Raw genomic sequence first — 14,381 nt, 5'->3', positions numbered from 1 at the left:
TCTCTCCTTCTTGTCATTCTCGATGGTGCACATGCTGCTCCCATCCTCATACACCTCCTCCACCTGGTCCTCAGTTCCCAGACCTGAGGCCACCATCCCCCCAGGCCCAGGGAGAGGCACTCCCTGGAGCTGAGGCCTGAATGGCAGCATCCTCCCTCCGGAGGTCTGTCACAGCGAGACCTCTGATGTGCCCAGGACATCTGACAAAGCTGTGCTGAGGATCAGCCACTGTAGTGCCTGGGCACGCTGTCTTGAGCAGAGTTTCTTGGCCCCCGCTGCAATGATTGATGAAACACCGATGTGCTCCTCTCTGGGCATCAGCAGGGAGATACAGAGCACAGGGGATCCCTCTGGGGCCCCACATGAACATCACTCTGCATCGGTTCATGCCTGCTGCGAGGGCACAAGCTGGGACACAAATGCCAGCAGTGGCTCCTCTGCGGTCCAGCATGGAAGGTCACCAACTCTCACACCGTGTCTTCACAACAGCCCCAGCTCAACCACTCCACATTATTTTTACTCTCCAAATTTACCCTCTTCTGCATGTCCTGGCATCGCATACACTTCTGTGTTCTCCATCCCACCAGCACCAGACCCAGGGCCCACAGCACAAGTGTCTCAGTAGTCCCCAGTTCCCTTACTCAAACCTGCTCACCCACCAGACTGCACTGCCCAGCCCAGCTGCAGCCCCTCACAGCCCTCAGTCCCTGCCCAGAAAAAGAAAGAGCTGCTCATGCGCTCCAACAAGCTGCTGGGCTGCCCCCTTGCAACTTCTTGCTGCTGTGGAACACTGCTCGCCCATCAGGAACACAGTGATGACTGCAACCCAGGACATCCCTGTCTCCAGCTGATAGCATATTTCCATACATCCTGTATGGTATATCTAAATATTTTGATGGTTTTAATATTTTGTACCAGCCGTGGAAACTGGTTTGCTGCTAGGTGACTGTAAAAGTGAGATTTGGTAAATAATTATTAGAAATCTTATACTAACACTATGATTGAAACAATAGACAAAAGTATAGCCAAGCAATTAACTAGGAGAGGTAGTTACTCATAAGTTTTGCAGTTCTTTGCTCTTAGGACTAGATGTTCCTGTGCGCTAGATGAGAACAATGTTGAAACTGACCCCATGTGATTGAAGCTGCATTAAGCTTCAAGATCAAAGAACAAGGACAAGAATAAAGACTTCAAGGACAGCCAGCAAGAACTTCAAATGGGTCGGTGGTCGCAAAAGCAGCCCTTCGACTCGAGTCCTTCATTGCGCGTGATCGGATGTAGGCAGTACTAAGATAATCAGTTGCAATTATTTTTATGTATATGTATACTAATCTGATTAATATGCAATTAGTTATTCTGTATAACCTGTTAGGGCTAAAGCTGTGGTATGCACACTAGGTGGAACTATCCCCCGTGCATCCAGCACAGCAATAGAGAATGCCTGCTTTCTAAAACTCCAAAACGAGTCTTGGATGGTTTCTTTGACCGGCTTTTCAGTATCACTCACTAGAGCCCTGGTAAGAACCTCTTTCCCGCTGTGCCTCCAAAACACCGGCTGCCCCGAGGGCTGGCACTGTCTGCCCCTCGCCTCTCCCAGCCTCCTGGGGGGACACTCCGGGTTGCCCTTATCTGGGGGCACATGGTGGGTGGGAAGGGGACACCCCAGGTGCCTGTGCTCCCTCAGCCACTCTGCTCATCGTGGTGGTGCAGCCAGAGAGGACCCAGGCATCTGGGCGCTGTCCAAGGAGACGGGACATGGATGCAGGCAGACACACACACACACACACAGAGCGTAGCTTTGCTGAAGGGGTTTATTGATCATGAGAGGGAAATGGCCCAGGGCTCCCAGGGGATCAGGTGGGGTCATCCAGGGATGATCATCTCCTCATGCCGCTGGAGGGGGACAGGACAGGGCTGTCACCATCACTTGAGGACCTGCAAGAGAGAGCCCAAATTGTGACCCCCCCCCCCAGTGTCCGCTGGGACATGAGAGGGGCCTTGTCCCCACCACCTCCCTCTGCAGAGACCTGGGGAAGGAGAAGGGAATTGGAGCCCTCAGTCTACCCAGGACAGGACTTGGCTCACCTGAGATCCAGGTGGCACCCAGAGCCCCCTACTCCAGGATGCCCCTATATCTCCCAGAAGTCTGCCCAGCCCTCACAGTGATCCTGGGGGTCTGTATGGCACAGACCCCCTGCCTGGCCTGCACAGTGACCTTCTGGCTCCATAGCGCCCTACTGCATGCAAGGAAAGGCATGGGGGCAGCTCTGTCCAGCTCCCCCTGGGACATGCATCAGGGACAGTCCCCTCTCTTTCCCTCTGCCATACGCAAGGTCTGCCCACCCCAGAGGGCTCCGGGATCCCCCGGGGCCCAGGATCCTTTGTGGGGCTGCAGACGCCCTGATGTTGCTCACCTGGACATCAGCAGCTACAGGCACACGTTTGTAGCGCAGAAGAAGTCTTGCCAGCTCCTCGTCCACGGGACTCTGGGGAGAAAGGGAGGGTTAGGGACATGCTTGGGTGCACTGGGGTGTACTGGGAGGCAGGGGAAAGCAATGGGATCCTTGGGGAAGGTGCCTCCAGGGAGAAATGGGCTACATGAGCTCGTATGGTGGTGCACAGAAAGCAGTGGGGGTCCTGGGGAGGGGGCCCACCTGGGTGTGTGGCTGTGTACTGGGGGTGTACTGGGTTGTAATGGGATGGATGGGAATGCAATGAGGGCCCTGGGGAAGGGGCCCTACCTGGGAAAGCACTGTGGTGCAGGGGTGTTCTCTGGGGTTGCAGTGGGGTGTACTGGGGCAGACTGGGTTGCCCTGGAGTGTTGTGGCCATAGAGGGAGAAGGTCTGGGGCCAGCAGAAGTCATCTAGTTCAGTTCAGTGAACCTTGTTCCTAAATCCGACTGACTCCTCTTGTAGAGAGAGCATGAAAGCTCACTGGGATGTCCCCGGTCCCAGCAAGGGATGGGAGCACCAAAGTGCCCTCCACTTCCCCAGACTCGAGGCCCTCCAAGTCCTCCCCACTACTTACCAGGTTAACTTCTCCACTTCCTTCCAGGAGTGCCTAGGGAAGGAGAGCAAAGGAGTGGTCTGGATTGGACCTTGATGGGGCTGTAGGTGGGGCACAGGTGTCCCCAGCCCCCCCCAGGACCATGGCTTCCCCCTGGTCTGAGCAGGAAAATCCCTTCTGCTCCCCTCCAGACCCATTCCCCCAAGATTCACCTGGGATACCTGTTCAGGCAGGGACCAGGGGTGGGGATGGAGACAAGGATAGTGTGGGGAATTCAGGGCCTCCAAAGAGGATGGGGGTGAGGGTGAGGGTGAGGGGGGCCCCCAGACAGTGCACTGGGGTGAATTAGTGGACCCCAAGGGACTGGGCTGGGGGTGCTGAAGGGGCAGGCCTGCGTGGGATGCAAGTGAGGGGTAAAGGAATTCAAGCGGAGGGGACACAGGGACTTCAAGTGAGGTGGGTGGTGGGAGCAGAAGGAAGAGGGCTGCAGAGGATGGAAACGAGGGGATTGGAAGAGTGTTTGGCAGTGGGGGTTCAAGGAAGGGGGTCTGGGGACGATACCACAGTGGACAGGATGAAAGGCAAAGGACTGAGGGGAAAGACTGAAAGAAAGGCGTTGGGAACAATCAACGGGAGGGCGTTTGGGGACCCTAGATAGGACATAGAGGAGATCCCAGGGAGGAGATGTCTGAGGGCACCAAAAAGATGGGATGGGGAGGCCCAAAAGGGAGAGATGGAGGGGGCACCAAGTCAAGACACCGGTGGGGGTCGTCACAGGAGTTTGTGGTGAACCTTCCCAAGGAACTCGGGCTCTGGGCACAAGAAGATTAATTGCGGGGGAAGTGGAGGGAAGAGATGGAATTGGGGGAGGGAGAAAGCTGCATTGCCCAGGGCTGGAGGAGGCGGGAGCCTGGGGATGCTCCTTGCTTGGGAAAGGGAGAGGCCAAATCAAGGGTTTTCGTGCTCACCACTACAATTTTGTTCTGCAGGAGAGCTGATGCCCTGCAGCCAAGACCCCTCCTCAGCCTTGAGCCTCTCCCCGTGGCATTGAGGACTCACCTGAGCATCTTCTGGCATGCACAGCAGGATGGTGAAGAGCAGGGCCAGGCTCAGCACGGCGACCTTCATCTTCCTCTGCAGTTTGGTGAGTGCTGGGTGAAGCTGCAGAAGGTGAGGGGCAGATTTATCCCTCCCAGGACTCCTCCTTTCCTCCCTCCCTGAGAGCCCCCAGGGCAAAGCCAGGCTTGGCAGAGACACCAGCCCTGGCAAGGAGCCCACCCCTGGCACACAGTTGCCCCCGCCTTCGTCACTGATCCAGCCACCTTCCCTGGCATCGGTCCGGCTTCCTGCATGGGGCAGCTGCATGTGGAAGGGCCCAGGCACCTGGGGGTGGTGAGGGGGGGACAGCCAGTCAGCCTCTGACAGCTGGACACCCTACGGTGACAACCCACTGCTCCAGCACAAAACCATCCTCCCAACAGCCCCCCAAAGCCAGATCCCCCCATCTCCCAGTGCCCCTCACCTCCCAGCACTGCCATCTCCCAGTGCCGCTCCCCTCCCAGGCCAGCCTTTCCCTCCGGAACTCCCCCAGAGATGAGGTCAGCCTCAAACCAGGGGTCTCTAAGAGTCATCTCTGACCCCTCTCCAGCCCCTTGGGTAAACAGCGGGCTGGGACTGACCCCTCTTCTTGGGGCACCAGGGACCCCGGGGTTTGGGAACACCGGGAGGCGGGAGGACAACTGGGGGTATGGGCAATGGGGACAGCCAGATGGCTGGGATCTTCAGTCACTGGAGGCAATGGGGAGCACTGGTGAATGTTGGGCACTGGGAGATGAGGGTAAGGCTTGGGGGAAGCGCTGGGGTTGTCGCAGTGCCCAGCTCCAGCCCACCCCATTTCCCTTGCACTACAGGCCCCAAACTGGTCCAGTCCCCAGCCACGGCCCCCCCAGAGCAGAGATCAGAGGGGACTAAGCCCCACCCTGGCCCTCACCCTGCCACTGCCTGGGGCTGCTGTGCCCACCCAGACAAACCTGGGTCCCACTTCTGCAGAGTTGCCCCCAGCCGGTGGGTCCCAGTAACCCTGTCCCCAACAAGGCTCTGGCTCCAGACCTGTTCCTGGCTGGCACTTGGCCACAGCTCACCAAATGTCCCTTCAATGCCCTCATCCTTGGCCTAGGTCAGTGCTGTCCCTGAGCAGGACTTGGCTCTCCAGAGGGACACGATGAAGCGGACACTTGTCTGCAGGCAGCCACTCAGAGCTAATTGTGGGGACAGAGCTGCCCTGGCAAGAGGAGGGATGTTTGTCCCTGCAGCATCTCTGATAAGCCGTGTTTGCCCAGGGCCCGTGGCACCAGGAACCGGTTCTGCAAGCTTGGTCTTCACGAGAGTGCCCGATCAGGGAGACCGTGGTGGGGGTTAAAGCAGCCTGGACGCCTGGGCTCCCCTCCAGCCCCAGCAGCTGGCAGAGGTGGGCAGTGCTGGGGGAGCGGGCAGGAGCAAGTCCTGGGGCACCCTGCACACCTGGGGCTCTCCCGCTGCCCTGGGGACAAGCTGAAGCCCAGAGGCAGGGGCATTCCCAGGGAACAGCCTGACCACCAGGGTGTTGCTCTCCTTTGGGAAAGCTTGGTGGCACAGGAGTCCTGCTGGAGTGGGGCTTAGAGCAGCCTGCGTGATGGAGCTGCCTCCGCAGGGGCACTGCATGCCTTTCCCTCTCTCCCCCTGCCTGCCCTGCAGCTGTCCCTGGCTTTCCAGGGTGGCTCCTTCACAACACTCCTGTCCCAAACATCACCATCCTGGGGGCCCGGGGCAGCACCCTTTGCCCAGTGTGGGGTCGGGGCAGCGTGGGATTGTACGCAAGTGGTTCAGCTCTCCCCTCTGACTGGGGAGAGCCACTGGGTGAAGGTGCTGGCCTGGCTCACACAAGCCAAGCAAGACCTTTTCCAGCAATCCAGAATTGATGGACCTGTCCTTTCCAGTCGTGACACTCACACAATCTGCCATCGCTGCTCTCTTCAAGGATGCAGAGGGAATGGCTGGTACCACTGTTAGCAGGGACAAACTCATAATGAAGATGAGCATGTTTTGGATCAACAGGCTCCGGCAACCCTGTTTTGCCTCCCTGTAGGTGCCCACAACTATCAGAAGAGATAGATAACAGGACAGGTATTCATTTATGTCTGCATAATGAGAAGACCAGCATTTTTACTGGTGGTGTGAGCTAGCACGGGGATGAGATAGGGCCAGTAAGTTCTCAACCAGGAGACGCAGCACATATTTACTTGTCTCTTTAGGTAGCTGATAGTCAGAAGTAACCACATGTAATGACCAGCAAACCCACTAGCCACACTGAGCAACGGCAGCATTGAACGCATTGGACTCATTGCCTGTCCGGAGTTTGTGGGACATCAACATTACGATAGCAGACCCATGAATACTTCGTAAGGCTGTCAGGTTCCTCTCTAAACTCATCCTCTGTTTGTTATGTGCCGCAGTAATTCAAACACCCACGCTGTGCTTCCCAATCGCCATTCACTTCCAAAACCATCCAGCAGCCCACGTCACATGCCTCAAAGTAAAACAGTGCTCTATTTTAGTCCTCTGTCTATGAAGGTGTGAGGAACATTTATTTCTATGAGACACAAGCTGGGAATCAAAGGCTGGTGGTAAAATCTGGTTTAGGTTTTGAAGTCAGTGGGAGGTTTGACTGAGTTTCAGTGCAGCCAGGGTGTCACGGCCTTTGTTCCCATGATGATACAGACTCCCGTCACAGCTGCAAAGAAAGCCTGTCTGATTTTATCCACATGAAAAGAGATAAATAAAAATACACTGATACGTGGTGCATGAGAACTGTACATGGCTCAGATCCTTCACTGACAATATGTGTCATTTTTTAAGGGTGATGGTTATATCTTTACGGGACACTAACTATAAATAAGAGATGTGTTGTGGATCAGTTGTGAAAAGATCTAAGGCAACTGACTTGAATATTTGCTTTGGAAAGTGCCCAAAGAGCAGGCAGTCAGGCACCTGGAGGATTTTCATTTTGACGGCTTCTGCTTTCTGCGCTATTTATTAGATAGCTAAGTTACACAGTGTTGAATTGGAGCGCATATTTAAGTATGCTGTGACGTTATTTGTATTCTGAAGTGATTTTGAAAAGAATCGATGAATTGTACGCACTGTCATAACTGAGGGATATTGACTTAGGAGAGGTCAAGGCTGCCTTTGAGCTAAATGCAAAGCAGGTGGACAGCACTTGATCACCACTTAACATGAAAGGTGCAATTCAGGAAGATCCCATCTTCTGGTTTAATGGTTGCTAAAAAGATATGCTCCCGTTTTTGTAACACAAGCGTAATTAAAAAGTAAAATGCCACTAGTTTGACAAAGAGATGGACAAGAGACTTTACAAGGTTGGTCTAAAGTGTAGCTACCCCTACTCGTGCTGTCTCCCTCCACCTTCTCTGAGCAGGGCTGAGAGCACTTCTGAATTTTCTCTGTTTTCCTTGCACTCTCTTCTATGAGGCAGTGGAATTTTTACCACATTTATTTTCCCGATAAAGTTTTAGCATGGTTGTTCTCCTCAGGCGTTGAGCTGCAGTGAGGTATCCTGTTTTTGTACAAAGGGAAAGGGGAGAAAAAGAAAAGTGCATGTACTACCTCTTCTTTGGTGGAAACCCTGGGTTTAACTGTTCATCTTGCTTACGTATATAGGGTTGGAGCCTCAGCGTTCACCCCAGCTCTCCCCTCTACCATTTGCAGATGTATTTTCCACAACCTCATTGTCGGAAACGCAGGGATGGAGAGAGAGACCTGATGGTTTGGGGTTTTTTTTTTCAATTTCTCCCACTGGAGAACGGGAAAGAGAGAGGGTGAACTCTCCCTGTGTTACAGGGCTCCAAGCGTTCTGATGACTAATTCTGTGAGCTGCCCAGAACATAATGACTTTGTCTGCTCTAATTTTCAGATTGCCAAAGGAAATTCCCAAGAGCCTCCAAGAGGATGCCTCCAGATGCTGCCCTGTCTCTATGAACTGCTCCATTTGAGTTTGCAGGTACCTGCACACACCTTTGACCACCTCTGACACCTCAGATGTAACCAGACATTTGCACCTCACTCCCAGCATCCCTCTCCATTGATGAGCAAGGGAGCTGAGATGAGGAGCTCACATGCAGGTGCTTATTCGGTGCACACCTGAACTGAGGCAAGAGGAATCCCACCTCCTGAGGGTTTGTGGCAGGCATGGGAGGGAGCTGAGTCCCCTTCCAGCACCCAGGATGAGATGCCTCCATTGACTCAGCTGAATCCCTTTGCTCAGAGGGGTAAAGGAGCTCCCTGCCTGTCACTGTCTGGGTGTCCTGTGTAAGGATGGATCAAGGAAAGGTGATTCTCCTGTCCAAATCTTTTCCTCATAGGAGAAATAACAGTGCTGTGAATAAGTGTCTCTCCCCAGCAGAGAGAGGGAACACCAGTGATTGCTTCAGCCTGTTTCCCAGCAGGTTCCCCTGGAGCCCCAGGGACACCTGGAGGGAGCCCAGAGGGGGCAGAGAAAGGGCTGCCTTGGGCTGGTCCTCTGCTGCTGAGCTGGGCTGGGCTCCTGGGCTGGAGGGAGCTCATGGCAAGCAGGCAGCACTGCAGACAGACAGCTCTGCCCAGGAGCAGCTCCTCTGCAAAGCGCAGCAGGGCTGAGGGCACTGCCAGCAGGCACCGAGGGGAGAGGAGTGATGCAGAGAGAGTTTAAAGGCAGCCGGGGGTGAGAGGATGCAGAGAGCTGACTCAAAGAGAATTCTTCACAGCCCTCTGCACAGTAAGTCTCTGGCTGCAGGGAAAAGCTGTGTGTTGGGGCAGGGACTCTGCCGCCGGTCAGGGTAAGGACTCAGCCTGCCTGGGGAACTGTAACAGCAGAGTGGGGAGAAGCTGTGGGTGGAAGGAGCAACCCTTGGTGGCACAGGGCAGGGCAGGGTCCTGCTGCTGCCAAGAAGATGCTGTGTGGGTCAGGGATGCTCAGAGCTCCCAGTCACCCCCGGAATATTTCAAACAGGATGTTTCAAAGAGAAGAACAAGGCAGGGATTAGTATAAAGATAAGGAGCTTTCCTGAGTCTGTCTTCTCAGTTTCCAATTCCAGAGGGAGAGAGAGGGAGGAGAGAAAAGGAGAAGTGGAAGAGGAGCTCTTAAGTTTCAACAAGTCCCTGAGACTCCTGAGCTGCAACTTTGAGTGATCAGTAGGTCTGCCAAGAGCTTCCTAAAATGCCTTCAGCCACTCCCCTGCCTATGGACAGCACCAGAATCACCTGCTGGACCTCTCAGGGTTGTTCTGATCTGCCCTTTTCCAGCTGCAAAAAGGAGCATGCGCCTGGCTGATAGCATATGTCCATACATTTCATGTGATTTGTTCAAACTTTTATGTTTTTAATACTTTGTACCTTCTATGAAAACTGGTTTGCTGCTAGGTGACTGTGCAAGTGAGATTTGATATATGATATATATATTAACACTATGGTTAAAACAATGGACAAAGGGTAACCGGGGAGATAATTACCAAGTCTAGTCAAGTGATTAACTAGTAATTATTCATATGTTTTGCAGTTCTTTGCTCTTATGAAGAGATGTTCCTGTACACTAGATGAGAACAATGCTGAGAGTGACCACATGTGATTGAAACTGCTTTAAGCTTCAAGATGAAAGAACAAGGACAAGAATAAAGACTTCAAGGACAGCCAGCAAGAACTTCAAATGGGTCGGTGGTCGCAAAAGCAGCCCTTCGACTCGAATCCTTCATTGCGCGTGATCGGATGTAGGCAGTACTAAGATAATCAGTTGCAATTATTTTTATGTATATGTATACTAATCTGATTAATATACAATTAGTTATTCTATATAACCTGTTAGTGCTAAAGCTGTGGTATGCACACTAGGTGGAACTATCCCCCGTGTATCCAGCACTGCAATAAAGATTGCCTGCTTTCTAAAACTCCAAAATGAGTCTTAGTTTCTTCGACCGGCTTTTCAGTATCATGGCCAGTGCCCTGCAAACAGGCAGGTTTCTGTAGGGCCAGGGGGAGTGCACAGAGATTGGGATGGGATCTGTGAGTGCTGACAGGGAAAAGAAATGGCGCAGGGAAACACCTCCCAGGAGGAAAATCTCCAGCCAGCAAGAATATGATCAGGAATGAGAGGAAACAAAACCAAGAAATGTTGTGGGAGGGAGAATTCAGAAATCTCTGTATGATCCCCTCCAGCGCAGACCCCTTCCTCTGAGCAACCCCCCTTGCCTCCTCTCCCTCCCAGCAAAGCCTCTGCCCTTCAGAACTGGGGGGTCCAAAGCATGAACCATGTCCTCAGCAGCCAGAGCTCCAGCAGAGCCGTGGGTGCAGCTCTCCAGCCACGTGACCATTTCCCTCTGTAGAGCTCAGGGCTGAGAGCATCTACCTGGCACTGTTGGTGTCTGGGAGGAGGTCTGAATAGCCGAGTAAGCAGAACTTTCCTGAGTGCCCGGCTGCCTCTCTGCTTGCCTTTCTCAGCCAGACCCTCACTGCATTTTCCATGATTCTCCGGTTGTCTGTGTTGTTTTTAGTGTTATTTCATTCTTGCTGTCAGGCTGTCCGGGAATGGGAGTTTCAGCTGCAGAGTCACACTCTGACCTTGTGGGTCCTCCTATGCAGGTGTGTCCATGGAAATGAGGTGTCCCAGCTTTCACCTGTGGGGCTGTGGGCAATGCAGTCTGTGGGGCTGGGGAATGAGCTGGTTTTCCCTGGATTAGATGTAATCATTAGGACATTGGCTTTAACTCTTTGAGGTAGCTTTCCAAGCTGTGAGCTGTCCTTAAGCATGGAAATCATTCACATAGCAGCTTTCTGTTATCTGAAAGCCCACAAAGCCAGGTGCAGAGATGTTATCTATGACTGAGGAAATGCTTTTGGAGTGATGAAATGATCCGTGTATGTCCTTGGCTAGAAACAGGGTGTTGAGACCTTGAGAAAGGGTGAGGCATTGAGTGGTCTGCAGTGGGTCCCTCTGCTCTCAGCAGCATCTGGTGGCTTTTATTGGTACCATGGGAGTGTGATGACACTCCATCTGAGAAAACTGCAAGCATGGGGCAGCTGGGAACAAGCCCAACCAGTTCCATTCACTCCTCTCTAAGCCACAGTGAATCCCTTTGCCTCTCGTGTCTCACAGCTGGTCACTCTGAGTGCAGTAGAAATGATCACGATTTCTGATTTCAGAGAACACTCACAAGGCAGGATGGGGGAAGTAGGTAAAAAACCCCAACCCCCCTAAATCTCCTTTCTGCACCCACATTCTTTAACACTGGGAGTGCAGATGCTGACAAGCCCTCCTGTGTTAGAAGTGATTTTACCTGATGTGTTCTGAATATCAAACCCAGCCTCCCTGCCACGTTCCCATCTGCCCACTGCAGTGGGGCTGGGTCGACTCCTCAAGAGACAATGGGCAGAGGCCCTGCTCCAGCACACAGAGCCACAGAAAATGAAGTGGAAGACCAGAGGCAGAATGAAATTTCCTCCTGAGGAAGGGAAAAGGGTGCGTGTGTGGCAGGGGGAGGGTGTATGAGACATATCTTTGTTTTTACTCAGAGATGTTTCTGGTAACTTCTCACTGCCTTTTCCTCCTTGGACAGTCCCCCGTGTCCAGAGGAAGCATATGGCCAACTGCAGTTCCATGACTGAGTTCCTCCTCCTGGCATTTGCAGACACCCGGGAGCTGCAGCTCTTGCACTTCTGGCTCTTCCTGGGCATCTACCCGGCTGCCCTCCTGGGAAACGGCCTCATCATCACCGCCATAGCCTGTGACCACCGGCTCTGTGCTCCCCTGTACTTCTTCCTCCTCAACCTCTCCCTCCTCGATCTGGGTGCCATCTCCACCACTGTCGCCAAAGCCATGGCCAATTCCCTCTGGAACAACAGGGCCATTTCCCACCCAGGATATGCTGCTCAGATCATTCTGTTTATATTTTTGATGTCAGCAGAATCTTATCTCCTCACTGTCATGGCCTATGACCACTATGTTGCCATCTGCAAACCCCTGCACTATGGGACCCTCCTGGGCAGCAGAGCTTGTGTCCACATGGCAGCAGCTGCCTGGGGCAGTGGGTTTCTCCATGCTGTGCTACACACTTCCAGTACATTTTCAATACCACTCTGCAAGGGCAATGCTGTGGACCAGTTCTTCTGTGAAATCCCCCACATCCTCAAGCTCGCCTGCTTGGACTCCTTCTTCAGGGAAGTTGGGGTACTTGTGGTTAGTGTCCTTGTGCACTTCTATTGTTTTGTTTTCATTGTGCTGTCCTATGTACAGATCTTCAGGGCTGTGCTGAGGATCCCCTCTGAGCAGGGACAGCACAAAGCCTTTTCCACGTGCCTCCCTCACCTGGCTGTGGTCTCCTTGTTTGTAATCACTGGTGTTTTTGCCTACCTGAAGCCCCATTCCATATCCTTCCCCATCCCTGGACCTGGTGGTAGCAGTTCTGTACTCAGTGGTGCCTCCGGCAGTGAACCCCCTCATCTACAGCATGAGGAACCATGAGATCAAGAATGGTATTAGGAAACTGATTTCATGGACTCCTGTTTAGCACCAAGAAACATCCCATCTCTCCACAAATGACTGCCAGGGTATTCCACACCAGTCCTGATTTTCTTGTTGTTTTTGTTGTTCTCTTTATTGTTACTGTAATTGTTATTCTTCATTTATAATGTTCCTACAGTAATGTTTGGAGTCCTTTTACTTCTACAGAGGTATGAACCCCCTCTTTCTTACCTGGAGCCTCTCTAAAGGTGTCTAATGCTTGTTGAGAGCTGAACACACTACAACATCTGTGTAGTAAAATGAGATCTCTTCAGTGCTGCGCGTGAACACTGGGCTTGTCTTCCAATGCCGGAGTCAGGAGTTGCTCAGGGTTCTGCATGACTGCAGGAGCAAAAGCCTCTCGGTCACCTTGTGACCATGTAGAGATCAAGGATTGGATTTAGGACTCTTCCCGTCAGTGTCTAGTGACAGTGGAGGCCATGGCTGGTCACTGAGTGACATACCCAAGGCTGTCACATGTCAGATGGGGCAGACGTCATTCTCAAGGGGAAACTGGAGCTGCCTGGAGATCCCCCAGGCTCTCCAGGGACAGAGTGTGCCCGAGGTGGGCAGTGAATGGAGCCCCTCTAAGTGAGAGAGCACCCAAAGTGGAGTCACCGAAGGTAAAGTGCCAAATTGGTGTATCCACAGGGAAACAAGGACTCTGCAATCCCAGAGGAGGCAGCAGGGACCCCGCAGCATGGGTGAAGGAGTCTGGAGAGTGATCAGCGTCACCCCCATTCAGTGGAGGCCCACTCATCTCTAGTGTTGATGCAGAGGAAGGCTGTGGGTCACTCAGAATTGCTCTGTCAGGGCTTGCAGGCACTTGTACGTGTCTCGGACCACCCCGGCACTGCAAATGCAGCAGGCCACACAAAAGTGTGAGTAACTAACTGCCACCCTCCATCCCCACTCATTAGAGAAGGAGCTCAGACCAGGTACTCGCATGCAGGAGCTTCTTTTGTGCACATCTGCACTGCAGCAAGAGGGTGGGTCTGTGGGGTGCATGGGGGAGCTGAATACCCATCCCCTCCGAGGGTTTCTAACCAGAGGCTGGATATCTGCGCTGGCTCGGCAGAGTCACTGCCCTACGGAAGGGGAAATGGACCTCTTGCTGTCACTGCCTAGGGACAGAAATGGGGGTTAACAGAGGGGGAAATCTCCATCTCTTTTAGACACCTGCTCTCTGAAATCATGCTCTTGGAATTAGCTGCCCTCCACTCTTTGGAGAGGGAATTCAAGGACACAGTCAGAAAATTGGTTTCAGAGCCATTTTTCATCTAGAATGCCTTGACCAGCCCTATGCAGTCATGGCACCCATGGTATCTAAGGGCAGGTCTGCAATCTGCTTGGTTTTTCTTGTTGCTGTCTCTGTCATACTTGCGATCCTACAGAAATGTTTGGATTCATCCCAGCTGTGCTAATGGTGAAACCTGCTGTGTGTGACCTAGAAGCATTCTGTAAATGCTTACAACATTATCACAGCTGGCTCCCCAATGCTATGTCTTTAAAAAGTGTCATCTCACCACCACAGAGACCTTCAGTGCAGGTCCTGCAGACCGGGCTATAATTCAAAAGATCATGAAAGGACATTGTCATTCAGCTGCACCCTAAAAGATCCTCTGGCTTTCGTTTGGTTCCCTACTGACCTGGAGGATAAGCTCAGCACCCCAGTGTGATCTGTTGGGGACCCACATCTGGATCCAGGGCTCAGGTGTCAGTGCCTGGCGCAAACAGAGTTGGAGAGTTGTCTCATGCTTACCTGCCTTGGGCTGCCACACGGGCTAATGGCCA

At 52.9% G+C, this 14,381-nt stretch overlaps 1 long non-coding RNA gene and 1 pseudogene across 1 annotated transcript; one reads left to right on the top strand and one right to left on the bottom strand.

Annotated features, from left to right (window-relative positions):
* Positions 1-1,793: 1,793 nt before the first annotated feature.
* Positions 1,794-4,222, bottom strand: LOC138683197 (uncharacterized). Its single transcript, XR_011322858.1, has 4 exons — positions 4,067-4,222; positions 3,029-3,061; positions 2,415-2,486; positions 1,794-1,935 (listed from the first exon to the last, which is right to left on the bottom strand). It is a non-coding gene; the product is annotated as an uncharacterized lncRNA (long non-coding RNA).
* A 4,062-nt stretch (positions 4,223-8,284) lies between these two features.
* Positions 8,285-12,594, top strand: LOC138683099 (olfactory receptor 14A16-like; annotated as a pseudogene).
* Positions 12,595-14,381: the final 1,787 nt, after the last annotated feature.

The sequence above is a fragment of the Haliaeetus albicilla genome, chromosome 31, assembly GCF_947461875.1.
Source record: "Haliaeetus albicilla chromosome 31, bHalAlb1.1, whole genome shotgun sequence".
NCBI lineage: Eukaryota > Metazoa > Chordata > Aves > Accipitriformes > Accipitridae > Haliaeetus > Haliaeetus albicilla.
The sequence above is the reverse complement of the archived record's forward strand: the minus strand, read 5'-3'. Positions and strand labels throughout refer to the sequence as shown.